Below are 10790 nucleotides of genomic sequence, written 5' to 3'. Positions count from 1 at the left end.
CGTCATTGACTGCGCCCGAGCGCATGTCGTCTTCTCTCCGCTCTGCGGTGCGCCCTTGGGCTAGCCTACAATTCGCCGTTCTGCTAAGCTTATTGTCGCCGAGGACACTGACATTCCCCCTCATAGTGCCGCGCTCGTCCCTGTTTGGGCCGCCTCGGTAACTGACGCCACCGTTCTCTTCAGGCCTTTCCCCGTCCTTGTCTCTGGCCGACCCCTCTCTCTTCCCTTCGCCGTCATCGACATTCACCACGGTGCTGCCACCATCCTCGTCTCTAACACCGCGATCTCTGCGCTCTCGCTGCTCCGTGGCGAGTGTCTTGGCCATTTTAAAGCAGATGACTGGATCTCTTCCTTAGACACTGATATGACCTCCTCCATTGCCGACGTCGCTGCCCTCACCCCACGTGGCACTACTGCAGATCCCGCAGTAGTGCCTCATTCTCTTCGGACATTTTCAACCGCTCTGTTGACCGCGCCTTCGACACGGCTCACCGCGCACAGCTCCTTGCCCTGCTCAACCAGGTTCAGTCACCGTTTGACCACCAGCCCACTTGTTTGGGCCGTGCGACCACTGTCGAGCACCACAATGATACCGGTACGCATGCTCTCCTCCGTAACCGCCCTACCGTATGTCACCTCCCGAGCGCCGCGTCATCAATGAGGAAGTAGAACTTTCTGACGGGCTAGTTGGTACATCTCTATTAAACAGCGTGCGCTAACAGGACGTTCACAGGAAACTAGGAGACAGAGGAAAGAAGTTTCCTGTGTACGTCCTGTTAGCGCACGCTGTTTAATTGCAATGAGCAAGCTGACGACATGCTTCAACGTGGCGTTATTTAACCATCTGCCTGTCCTTGGTCATGCCCAGTAATCCTTGTGAGAAACAAAATTGGATCGACCCAATTTTGCTTGGACTATTGCCGGCTTAACAAAATTACACACAAAGGCGTCTACCCGCTACACCGTATTGACGACGCCCTTGACTGCTTGAAAGGCGCCGAGTTCTCCCTGGATCTCCGTTCCGGCTATTGGCAAGTCCCGATGGCTGAGTTCGACCGTCCTAAAACGGCGTTCGTCACCCCTGACGGCTTATATGAATTCAACGTGATGCTATTCGGCCTCTGTAACGCTCCCGCTACGTTTGAACGAATGATGGGCACCATCCTGCGTGGCCTAAAGTGCAACGTTTGTCTCTGCTAATTAGATGATGATGTCATGCTTTCGCCTGAGTTTACGAGGCAGCTCAACCGCTTGCGCCAGATACTGAGCTGCCTCACCAGTACTGGCCTTGAACTTAATCTTAAAAAATGTCACTTTGGCGCCCGACAGCTGACAATACTCGGCCACCTCGTCTCCAAAGACGGCGTCTTGCCAGATCCTGACGAGCACTGTGCTGTGGCTGACTTCCCTAAACAGACTTCTGCAAAACAGGTGCGCCGACTTGGGGGCATCTGCTTCTATTTTCGGCGCTTTGTACCCAATTTCGCCTCTATCGCCGCGGCCATTACAAAACTCCTCAATGGTCCCGCCAACCTGTCTACTTGGGACTCGGCCTGCGATGAAGCTTTTGGTGCGCTCCGTCGTCTCCTAACGTCACCACCTATCCTTCGACACTACGACCCCAGTGCCCCTACTGAGGGATACACCGACGCAAGCGGAATCGGCCTCGGTGCTGTCCTTTCCCGGCGCAAGCCCGAATTTCCTGAATACGTCGTTGCGTACGCCAGCAGTGCTCTCACCAAAGCTGAGTCGAACTACACCGTGACAGAAAAGGAGTGTCTTGCCGTAGTGTGGGCTCTCACTAAATTTCTCCCATAATTATATGGCCGCCCGTTCACCGTCGTTACGATCACCGCGCCTTGTGCTGGTTGCTCTCACTCAAAGATCCGTCAGGGCGCCTTGGCCTCTGGGCTCTCCGCCTTCAGGAATTCGACATTAGCGTACACACTAAACACGAATGACACGAGATGGGAGGTTTATCGGTGTTCGTTCGCTTTAAAACTCCGCATCGTCAGACGAGAACACCAGTAAAACGGTGCACATGATATCATAAACACCGAAGCAACACCAGCAAGAACTGACGGTGTGCTAACGAGGTCCGCAATCGTTCATCAGCCGTCTCTAACGGAGTGGTTGTCGCCATTCCGAACCTTCGTAATGGTGTAGAGTAAAACCCCGTACGTCAACTGAAACGAAGCGAAGTCGAATTGCTGCTGCTGTTCAAAAGAACGCGCCAGTGGAACTGTGTACCTTTATCTGTTTCGCTTAGTTCCGGAACGAAGCAGCAAGTTTTGGTTTCGGTCCAGATGCAAACGACAGCAGGCGGCGCAAATGGTCAGAAGACGGCGAGAGAGTCGTGAGTGCGGACCCTGTGACTGTGAGCGACGTAGGCGCTAGGCCTAGCAGCGCCAGCGGGGCCGTCTCTGATTGCATCGCAGATTTGAGCACGGTGGGTTGTCTGCAGCCTCTCTTGGAACGGATATCGTGAGCGACGACTTCGCACTTGACACTGCTGCTTTTCGATCCGCGACGGAGAAAGGAAAGATGGATGCTTAATAGAGTTCACTGAAGTGGATATCGTAAACGACGGCTGAGCTTTCCCCTCGCTCTGGTTTGCGAATGGCGCTATGGCGCCGTTGTGAGCGAATTGAGCCAAGCGCTGGCTTTGCCGCGCCCTTGGCCAGCGGGAGAGAAATTTCTACCTCGACGCTGCTGCCCGGAAGGATAATCTTGAATCCCTGCCGTCTCACATCCGTCTCGCCGTCATAGTAAGTGATTTTGCGTCTTAAATATCGCTGTACGATAAAGACGTGAGCAGGCTTGGGTGGAGCGCTGGAGCACTCTGCTGCGGAATGGAGCAAACCATTAGCGCAGTTTTCTTAACGACGCGCTGCCAGTGTATGGGTTGTTTTATATGACTATGCGCCAGCACTTGAGCGCCTGCATTGTCAGTCAATCCCACTGCCTGCGTTATAAGTTCGCCTTCACAAGTCTGCTTGCGTCTGCACTGAAGTGCACCTTGCAAGCGGCTGTAGGTTTTCGGCATTTTTACTTTAGTGCACTCCGAAGCATTTGTGTCATTTTAGTTTGGATATGTGCAGCAGTTTTGGCCACTCTTAATTTCATGCATGTTCGCAGAACGAGGTATGCGGCATCGCTATTAACATAAAAAAATCAGATTGCTTTTTCTAAAATGCCATGGTTCCCCACAAAAAACATAATTTTGCTTATTGTGCGCGTCGCAGCAAATGAATGTGCTCAAAGCTTCTGAAGTGCATACTTGTATTCTGCCGTCATAGATTCGGCCGCCAAATTTAGAATTCTAATCTGATTATTTGTTGCTTTCAGTCAATGGCACAATCTATTTTTCACTGGAACACAAGTGAAAGCGAGAAAGCAACGTCTGTCAGTTCTTGCTTTATGTTCTGCAGTTCGTTGCGGCATAACTTCGATGGTGCAGTATAAACGTACTGTCACCATTTGTGAAAATATAACAGCTGCTTTAATTTCAAAGCATCACATACTTATCACCTATCATCACCTATCAGAATTAGAGTCAGTAATTCGAACGACATACATTTTATTCATATTGATTTGTTTGGTATCAAACCGGACTGGAATTTCAAAGCACCACATACTTATCACCTATCATCACCTATCAGAATTGGAGTCAGTAATTCGAACGACATACATTTTATTCATAACGATTTGTTTGGTATCAAACCTGACTGGATATTGTTCTATACAGGTTCTAATCTACGAAGAACTCCAAGGTTGCATCAGTTTAATCTACAAGCAGTACCAAAAAGTTCAGAGTTAAGTCGCAGAGAAAGATACCCCCTGCAAAACTTGTAGGTATTTTTGTGCAAATGATTGGTGGACATAGGCTGGAACTGAAATTTTTGTACGAAAATAGCAGCTCAGTATTTATCTGAGCATCTGATGACTGACTACCTTTTAGGCGTAGAATTTACTCAAATTTAGTCATTGATGTCACGAGCTTTAGCAAAGCTTGGGTTTTGTGATTTTTTATTTTAGAATGGGGCTGACAGAAAGCACTGGTGTTTCTTTATCTTGCAAAGAGGCGGGATGCAATCAGTGACAGTAAGGAGCTGCAGACCCCCAAGGGATTTTCTTTAAAATGCAGGCATAGTTATTTGTGCAATTAAAAAAAGACAGTAGTAGGAATAAGGAGCCAGTGTAACTGCTGCAACAATGCTCAGTTCTGAAAATAGAGTACTTTCATGACTAAACCAGATACAGCGTACTGACACGCTGCTAATTTGTTGATTTGCAATGCTACTGTCTCATTTTCATTCCAGTTCACTACCACGTTTTTCAAATAACCAATAATTCAATGTTGAGACGGTTGTGGTTTCTTAGACATGCACGAAATTATGGAGAGGCGATCGCCATTATTTGTTCTTGCGACTGTGGATTTGTCATTTTATGGACAAATGGTAGTGATGTCTGGATACGGTGCAGATATTTTTTTTATTTTCAGTTGGAAAAGAGTGCTTTGTGTTGTAGTCTTCCATGGTATCCAGTCATTGTGGAGTGCTACTTCACAAGCTGTGTATAATGGCGATATACACTTTGAACAACACCATACCAGTTTTGTATATTTAGGTCTTCATTATACACACGAAAATATGATTCATGGGCAGTACTGACTGGTTATTCCCAGGCTGTTATAGGTGCTCAAAATGTGATTACCTGGAGAACATTTGCTTCTTCGATGCTCAGCAAAAATTCTTGTAGTCGCCATATGTATCAAATGTCACGGATAAAGCAAGAGTGGTAGATTTCGTCTGCAGCTGTACCTTTCGAATACGCAATTTGTATCACGCTCCCTTTTGAGCAGTGGCTCACCATTGTTTCTTTGGCCTCTAGTTCGATTACAGTTAGGCTGTTGCTGCACTGGTTGAAATTAAATGAAATTGAGCAGCTCAGTTGTCTTATAGCTAGAATATGGTTTTCAAATCTTTGGCAGGGAGGCAATTGCAGCATTTTGTTTAACTGTTGCATAGTTGTGGTCTCCCACTAAATGTGATCATGGCTCTAATGGACAAATCATATGTACAGTCGCGGCTCTGTAATATGGACACTTTGGTTTCCGAGCAAAATTCTCGCAAAGTGATTCATCCATACTAACGAATCATGAATAAAAAAGTTTTGATACAAGACTTCTCGCCAAGGTCGACTGCACATAGTCGTGGGCAATGAAGTTGAAGCTAGACAGTCTTGATAGCTCTAAGTAAATTAGCCTGGTTACCATTATCTTTAAAATCGGCCAGTGACATGCTTGAACCTTGAATTTCTTTGACTTTATTCTTGAAAAAAAATGGGTTGAACATGGTTTTTTTATGTAAAATGTCTCACTTTGAGGAGGGAAGACCACGCCCTCATGAATTCATCCCTAGGATAGTGTAGTCATAATGTGCATCATACTGAAATGTGACATTATTTTTTGCACTTCTACAAGTGCTAGAAATGTCAGTGATATTTCGTTTTTAATTTTGCAGGACAAAGCACTTGCAGCATGCCTCCCCACCTATCAAGGCGCAGTTTTCCTGTTCATTGGCCATCGCCTTGTAGTGAAAACCTCATCGCTTCTGTCGTGATTCTGCTGTTCGCAGCCTTCTGGGTGTTCCGTTTGGAAAGTCTAAAGAAGGCACTCTGTCTGCTGACCTTTCTGGAGAGTGCTTTTAGAGACTTGGCTTAAAATAGACCACGCTTCGATGGTTTAGAGCTCATCAATTTTTAAAAACCACCTCGTATTTCCTTCACAGCTGCCTCTTCTATCCGCCTGTAAATGTTTTAGATGTCTAGTTTTTTAGTACTGTTTGGAATGCTGGTAGTGGAACACAAACTGGGCTGCTGTAACTTATCAATGTTAACATGATACAGTTGGCCAAAGTGAAGAAAGAGGAAAATAATATCAGCATGAATCTGTGAGAAAACTGATATATAGCCTTTGTCAATAAGTTCACAGCCAAAGGGTTTGGCTTCTAAGCCGTGTAATAAGGCCTCTGAGCATCCATGGATGTCGAACATTCACGGTGGCCCGGGCAAGATTTTCTGTACATTCAAGAGATCTGGAATGCTAGCGATGCACAACAAGGCTCAGAAGAGAATTCCTTGGGCTCTAAACTTTGACAAATGCTGTACTCATATTCTGTGACAGCATGGAAAGGCATGACAAACAGGAACAGCAACATTTCGTTGACCCTAAGAATCATCACCTCACTGGTTTCTTGTCCCTGCATGGGCTAATCACGGTTTTATATCTTTACATCTAGCTCGGACAGCTTCCTAGAAGCACTGTCAGCTTTTCGTAATTTTTTATGTTTTTTATAGACTTTTTGTTCTGCCACATGACACATTTTCTAGCATTTATAAATATCCTTTAATTAGAAAAAAATAATGGTGATAATGGATTTGGTGAACAATTAAGTTTACAAGCAAATAGGTGCTTAGACACAGGTATACAGAAATTCAATAACTTATATAATCACCAAGTTACTAGTACTTAGTCTGATCAGTTGCCATGGGAACTTTTATGGAATTTTTCTTCACTTCGTCCTAAAGTAAAGTTGATGAATGTCTTTCTCCCGATCAAACAGAATGCCTGTGTCCTTGGCGCTTTGACCTTAGCCTATGTGTTTTTGCTTTGCTTGTAGTGCGCACAGTCAGGTAATACCAGGTTGACTAATTCCTTTTGTTTCAGCATTAGTCATTACTTGTTAGCTAGATTGAAAAGCATGTGTGCATGTGTTTCTGTATTCTAATTTTTTTCATATAAGTTATGAGTGCTGCATTTTATTTGCGACAGGCTCCTTCAAATGGGTGGCTAACATAATTTTCGGGGCACATAAACTTTCTCTAAAGAATAGCTAGGCGTCCATATATTGAGTGTAATGTTTTGTTTTGTGTTGTTTTTATGCGATTGTGTGTTAAATTGAATGTATTTTATACGTTCTCTAAGGTTATGTTCATCCTATGTGTTTCTCAAGAACAAACACAAACGTTAGAGGTTGGATACCTGTGATATTTTACCGTAGATTTAGTGGGCTGCTTTAGGATGTCTGTTTCGTATTTCTTTTACTGTAGTTTGTAATCGGCATCTTGAAGTTAGCCACTTGAAATAAGCCACTGGGAATTGTCTGGTGCATAAAATGGTTTTAGCTAATCTTATCTGACAGCACCAGTTAGCCTGAAGTGTAGCGAAGAACTTTTCGAGTCAACTCTCCATTGTTTTTCAAGATTTGCTATTGTATAGTTTTGATTACTTTTAGGTGCTGATTTCAAGTTAGTCCCTCTCTCTAATACCGGTCCCAGAATTGCGGTTTCAAATATTGTTTATTGTCCTCCATTTAAAAAAATAAAATTCTAATCTACAGGTCTTTGTGACCTTTTGTTTATGCAGGCTCTTCAATTTCTTTTCAATTGAATAAGCTTGGCATGTTAAGCAGCCTTTTAATGCTGCTGGTGTTAATATTTCAGATATGTTTGTAGGTAGTAACTAACATTTCTGATAGTGCAGTGCTATTTGTAGTGGTGGTCTGTGTAATGCAGTGCTTTCGAACATCCAATGGAATGAATGTAAGTCGCATGCACAAGTTGAATTGCGAACAGTGTTTTGAGGACGTGCTAGTAACAATCTTCTGTAAAGTGCTCAAAACTGCAGTCTCGGAAAAAAAAAATGTCTAACAAACTTACACAGCTACCTTGCACTATGAAGGTAAAATCCAAGAACTAAATTTCTGTTCGAAAATAAAACCACGGAGCACAAGCTATATGCCATGTTTTTGTGTAATCCTTACTGCGAATCCTGCTGTTATTGACTTTGAGGACTTATAGACTGGAAAAAATAGTGCTCGAAAAATATTTTCAATGCGCGAGTGGAGCACGGAGTTCATAATTTCCATTAAAAAGGTCCATTATGGACTGCAAGAGTAAGTGACAGTAATGAACGGATTTTAAGGATACGATATACAAATGCATTCTTTTTAAAAGCTTCTAAAGGCAGAGAGATAGCAAACATTTGTCCAATGTGGAGCTGCCCGCAAGTGGCTTGTGCACCATTCAGGTTCTTTAACTTCAGGGATTCGGTTTTTGGACCACAGTGAAGAGATGGTATACTTTTACGAGAGGAAGAAAAAATACGTTGCAAGAATTTGGCACGTAGATCCGTTACGACGGTCTTGTTTTCAGTTTCATTGCCTGTCGTCTCCCCAACTCTGCTTTTCATGCCCATTGCGAGCCACACCCTCAAGATACTTCCGGCTAGCGCCGGAGCCATTGTTTGTGTATTTTTTACAGAAGTGTCGTATACACAACGTAGTCAGATTAAAGACGTTTCCTTGCCGCCGCCGCTGGTCTCGTTTTGTTTCCGCGATGTACGGCAGTACGCTGCGACGTGGCTGGGACGTCGTGTGTATGCATGGCGCCACGATCGTGCAACGCAGGCATCCAGGAGGAAGTGAAGACAGCTGTCCGATGCACTTTGTATCCATCGTTCTTGCCCTGTTCCTTACAGTACTACTTCGTAGTGACATGGATGGAACGGGGCTGGCTGTTATTTCTCAACATTGACGTTCGATTGGGCTTTGTTCATGATTACAAAGCGCATTCGAACCTGATTATTGTGATTAACGAACTAGCACCGTTCCGCCTATATAGTTAGCAGTTCTAGTAGCCCTGTAAGAAAGAGCAAAAATTCAATATAGAAAAACGGACCGCTGTCATCACCTCCTCCTCCTGTATGCCGGCGTTGCGAAATTTTGGCGCCTGCACGAACACGACACCGCAGCCAAAACTCAGTTTTTCGCCGTGGTTGAAACCTCTCATTGCTAACCGGAAGTGCTTCGTAATTTTTGGCGTAAAAATCTACACCAAATTTGCTCCATTCGCCAACCGTAAGTCCTCCGTATTTTGGGGGTTTGAAATCTACCTGAAGTCTAACTGTGTATATCGAACCTCGATTTGGGAGGACGCTAGAGGACAAGCCAAAAACAGCCATCTGGGTTGATTTGCGTTTAGTGTGTAGTTTATCGGTCGGGCCGCAAGCACTTCAATGCCGACGCCTTGTCACGCTCGCCAATGCCCTCTCCTGCGCGCTCTTCGCCAATATATTCCCTACTCGCAGCGCTCCCTACCATGGACATGCCACTTCAACAACGCCAAGAATAATGGATTTCATCCTTGCTCGACGTATTTCGTGCACATTCTACGGCCTCCTTACCACGGGCCCTTTGTCGCCAAGCTTCCCATTTCGCCCTCCACGGCGATTTCCTGTACCGCCGCAACTATCGTCCAGACAGCCGAAAGTGGCTTCTCGTGATTCCTCGACATCTCCGGTCTGAGATTCGTGAACACCACGATGCCGACCCTCAGAGCGCTCACGCTGGCTCGCTGAAAACATACGAGCGACTACGCCAGAGGCGGAGCATGTACAACTTCGTTCGTCGCTACGTTTACTCTTGCACTGCCTGTCAGCAACGGAAGTCGCCACGTTGCCCCTCGACTGCCCCGTTACCGCCAAATACCGTGCCCAGCTGCCCTTTCGATCGTTTATGCATCGCCCTAAATGGGCCACTTCCCTTCACGACCGCTGGGAATCGATGGATCATAGCCGCCGTGGACCACCACACTCGGTATGCTAAGACCGCTGCCCTATCTGCGGGTACTGCTCGCGACGTCGCCTTCTTCGTTCTTTATCACTTCGTCCTGCTGCGGCACGGCGCTCCTCGAGAACTTGTGAGTGACTGCGGCCGTGTTTTCTTGTCAGAAGTTGTTCACGAGCTTCTTGATGCGTGCCGCACAGTCCAGCGCACCACTACTATTTACCACTCCCAAACCAACGGCCTGACCGAACGCTTCAACCGGACTCTTGGGTCATCATCGCCATATGGATTCGCTCTGAGAGCTGTAATTGAGATTAGGTTCTTCCGTTCGTAACCTATGCCTATAACACCGCATCTCAAGCAACCACTGGCTCTCCGCAATCTTTCTTTTATTCAGGCGCGAGCCATCCTGTATGTTGGATACAATGCTTCCCTACAATCCCGACAGTTCGGAATACAATGCCCTTTCTGACATTACCCGCCCTGCTGAGCAGTGCCGCCAGTTGGCTCGCTTCTTCACCGCCGAACATCAAGGGCTGTGCAATCACACGAGTCTGGTCAAGACACGCCCGCTGTTCTCTTTTCATTGGCTCATTGGTCTGCCTCTATGTTTTGGCTGCGTCCAAATTTTCGGCCAAACACAGCGGCCCTTACCGCATCTCAGACCGCACGTCACCTTCGACCTACATCATCGAACCGGTGACACCTTCTTCGGACCATCGCTGCCGTTGCCGCGGCGTCGTTCACGTCAGCCGCTTGAAGTCCTATTACAGCCTTCTTGTCGTCTCCTCGCTTTGAGTCGCCAGGATTGCTTCCCGCCGGGGCAGTTGGAATGAGGAAGATGGTCCCGCACCGACGGCGACGCCGACGAAGCGCTTGCGCCGCTCGTCGGATGCTCGTGCTGGAAAGCTGCCACTTGTGTCCCGGTCTCTCCCCTCGCTGGTTTCTAGACTACTTGCGCTAGGGTCTTCGTTGCGGGCGCTTTCAACGTGCCAATAAACAGCTCTACAATATTATTAAATGGGCATGTAACAGGTTCCTGAGCCGCTGATCCCCGGCTCACGAGTGGCCGGTGAGCCACTCGTGTCGCTCAACGGCTGCTGAATTCAATTTCATCGTAATGAAACACTGTTCTGGCGGGCGTACCGTATATCGATGAGG

Source organism: Amblyomma americanum, chromosome 5 (assembly GCF_052857255.1).
Source record: "Amblyomma americanum isolate KBUSLIRL-KWMA chromosome 5, ASM5285725v1, whole genome shotgun sequence".
Classification (NCBI taxonomy): domain Eukaryota; kingdom Metazoa; phylum Arthropoda; class Arachnida; order Ixodida; family Ixodidae; genus Amblyomma; species Amblyomma americanum.
This window is presented reverse-complemented; position numbering follows the sequence as displayed.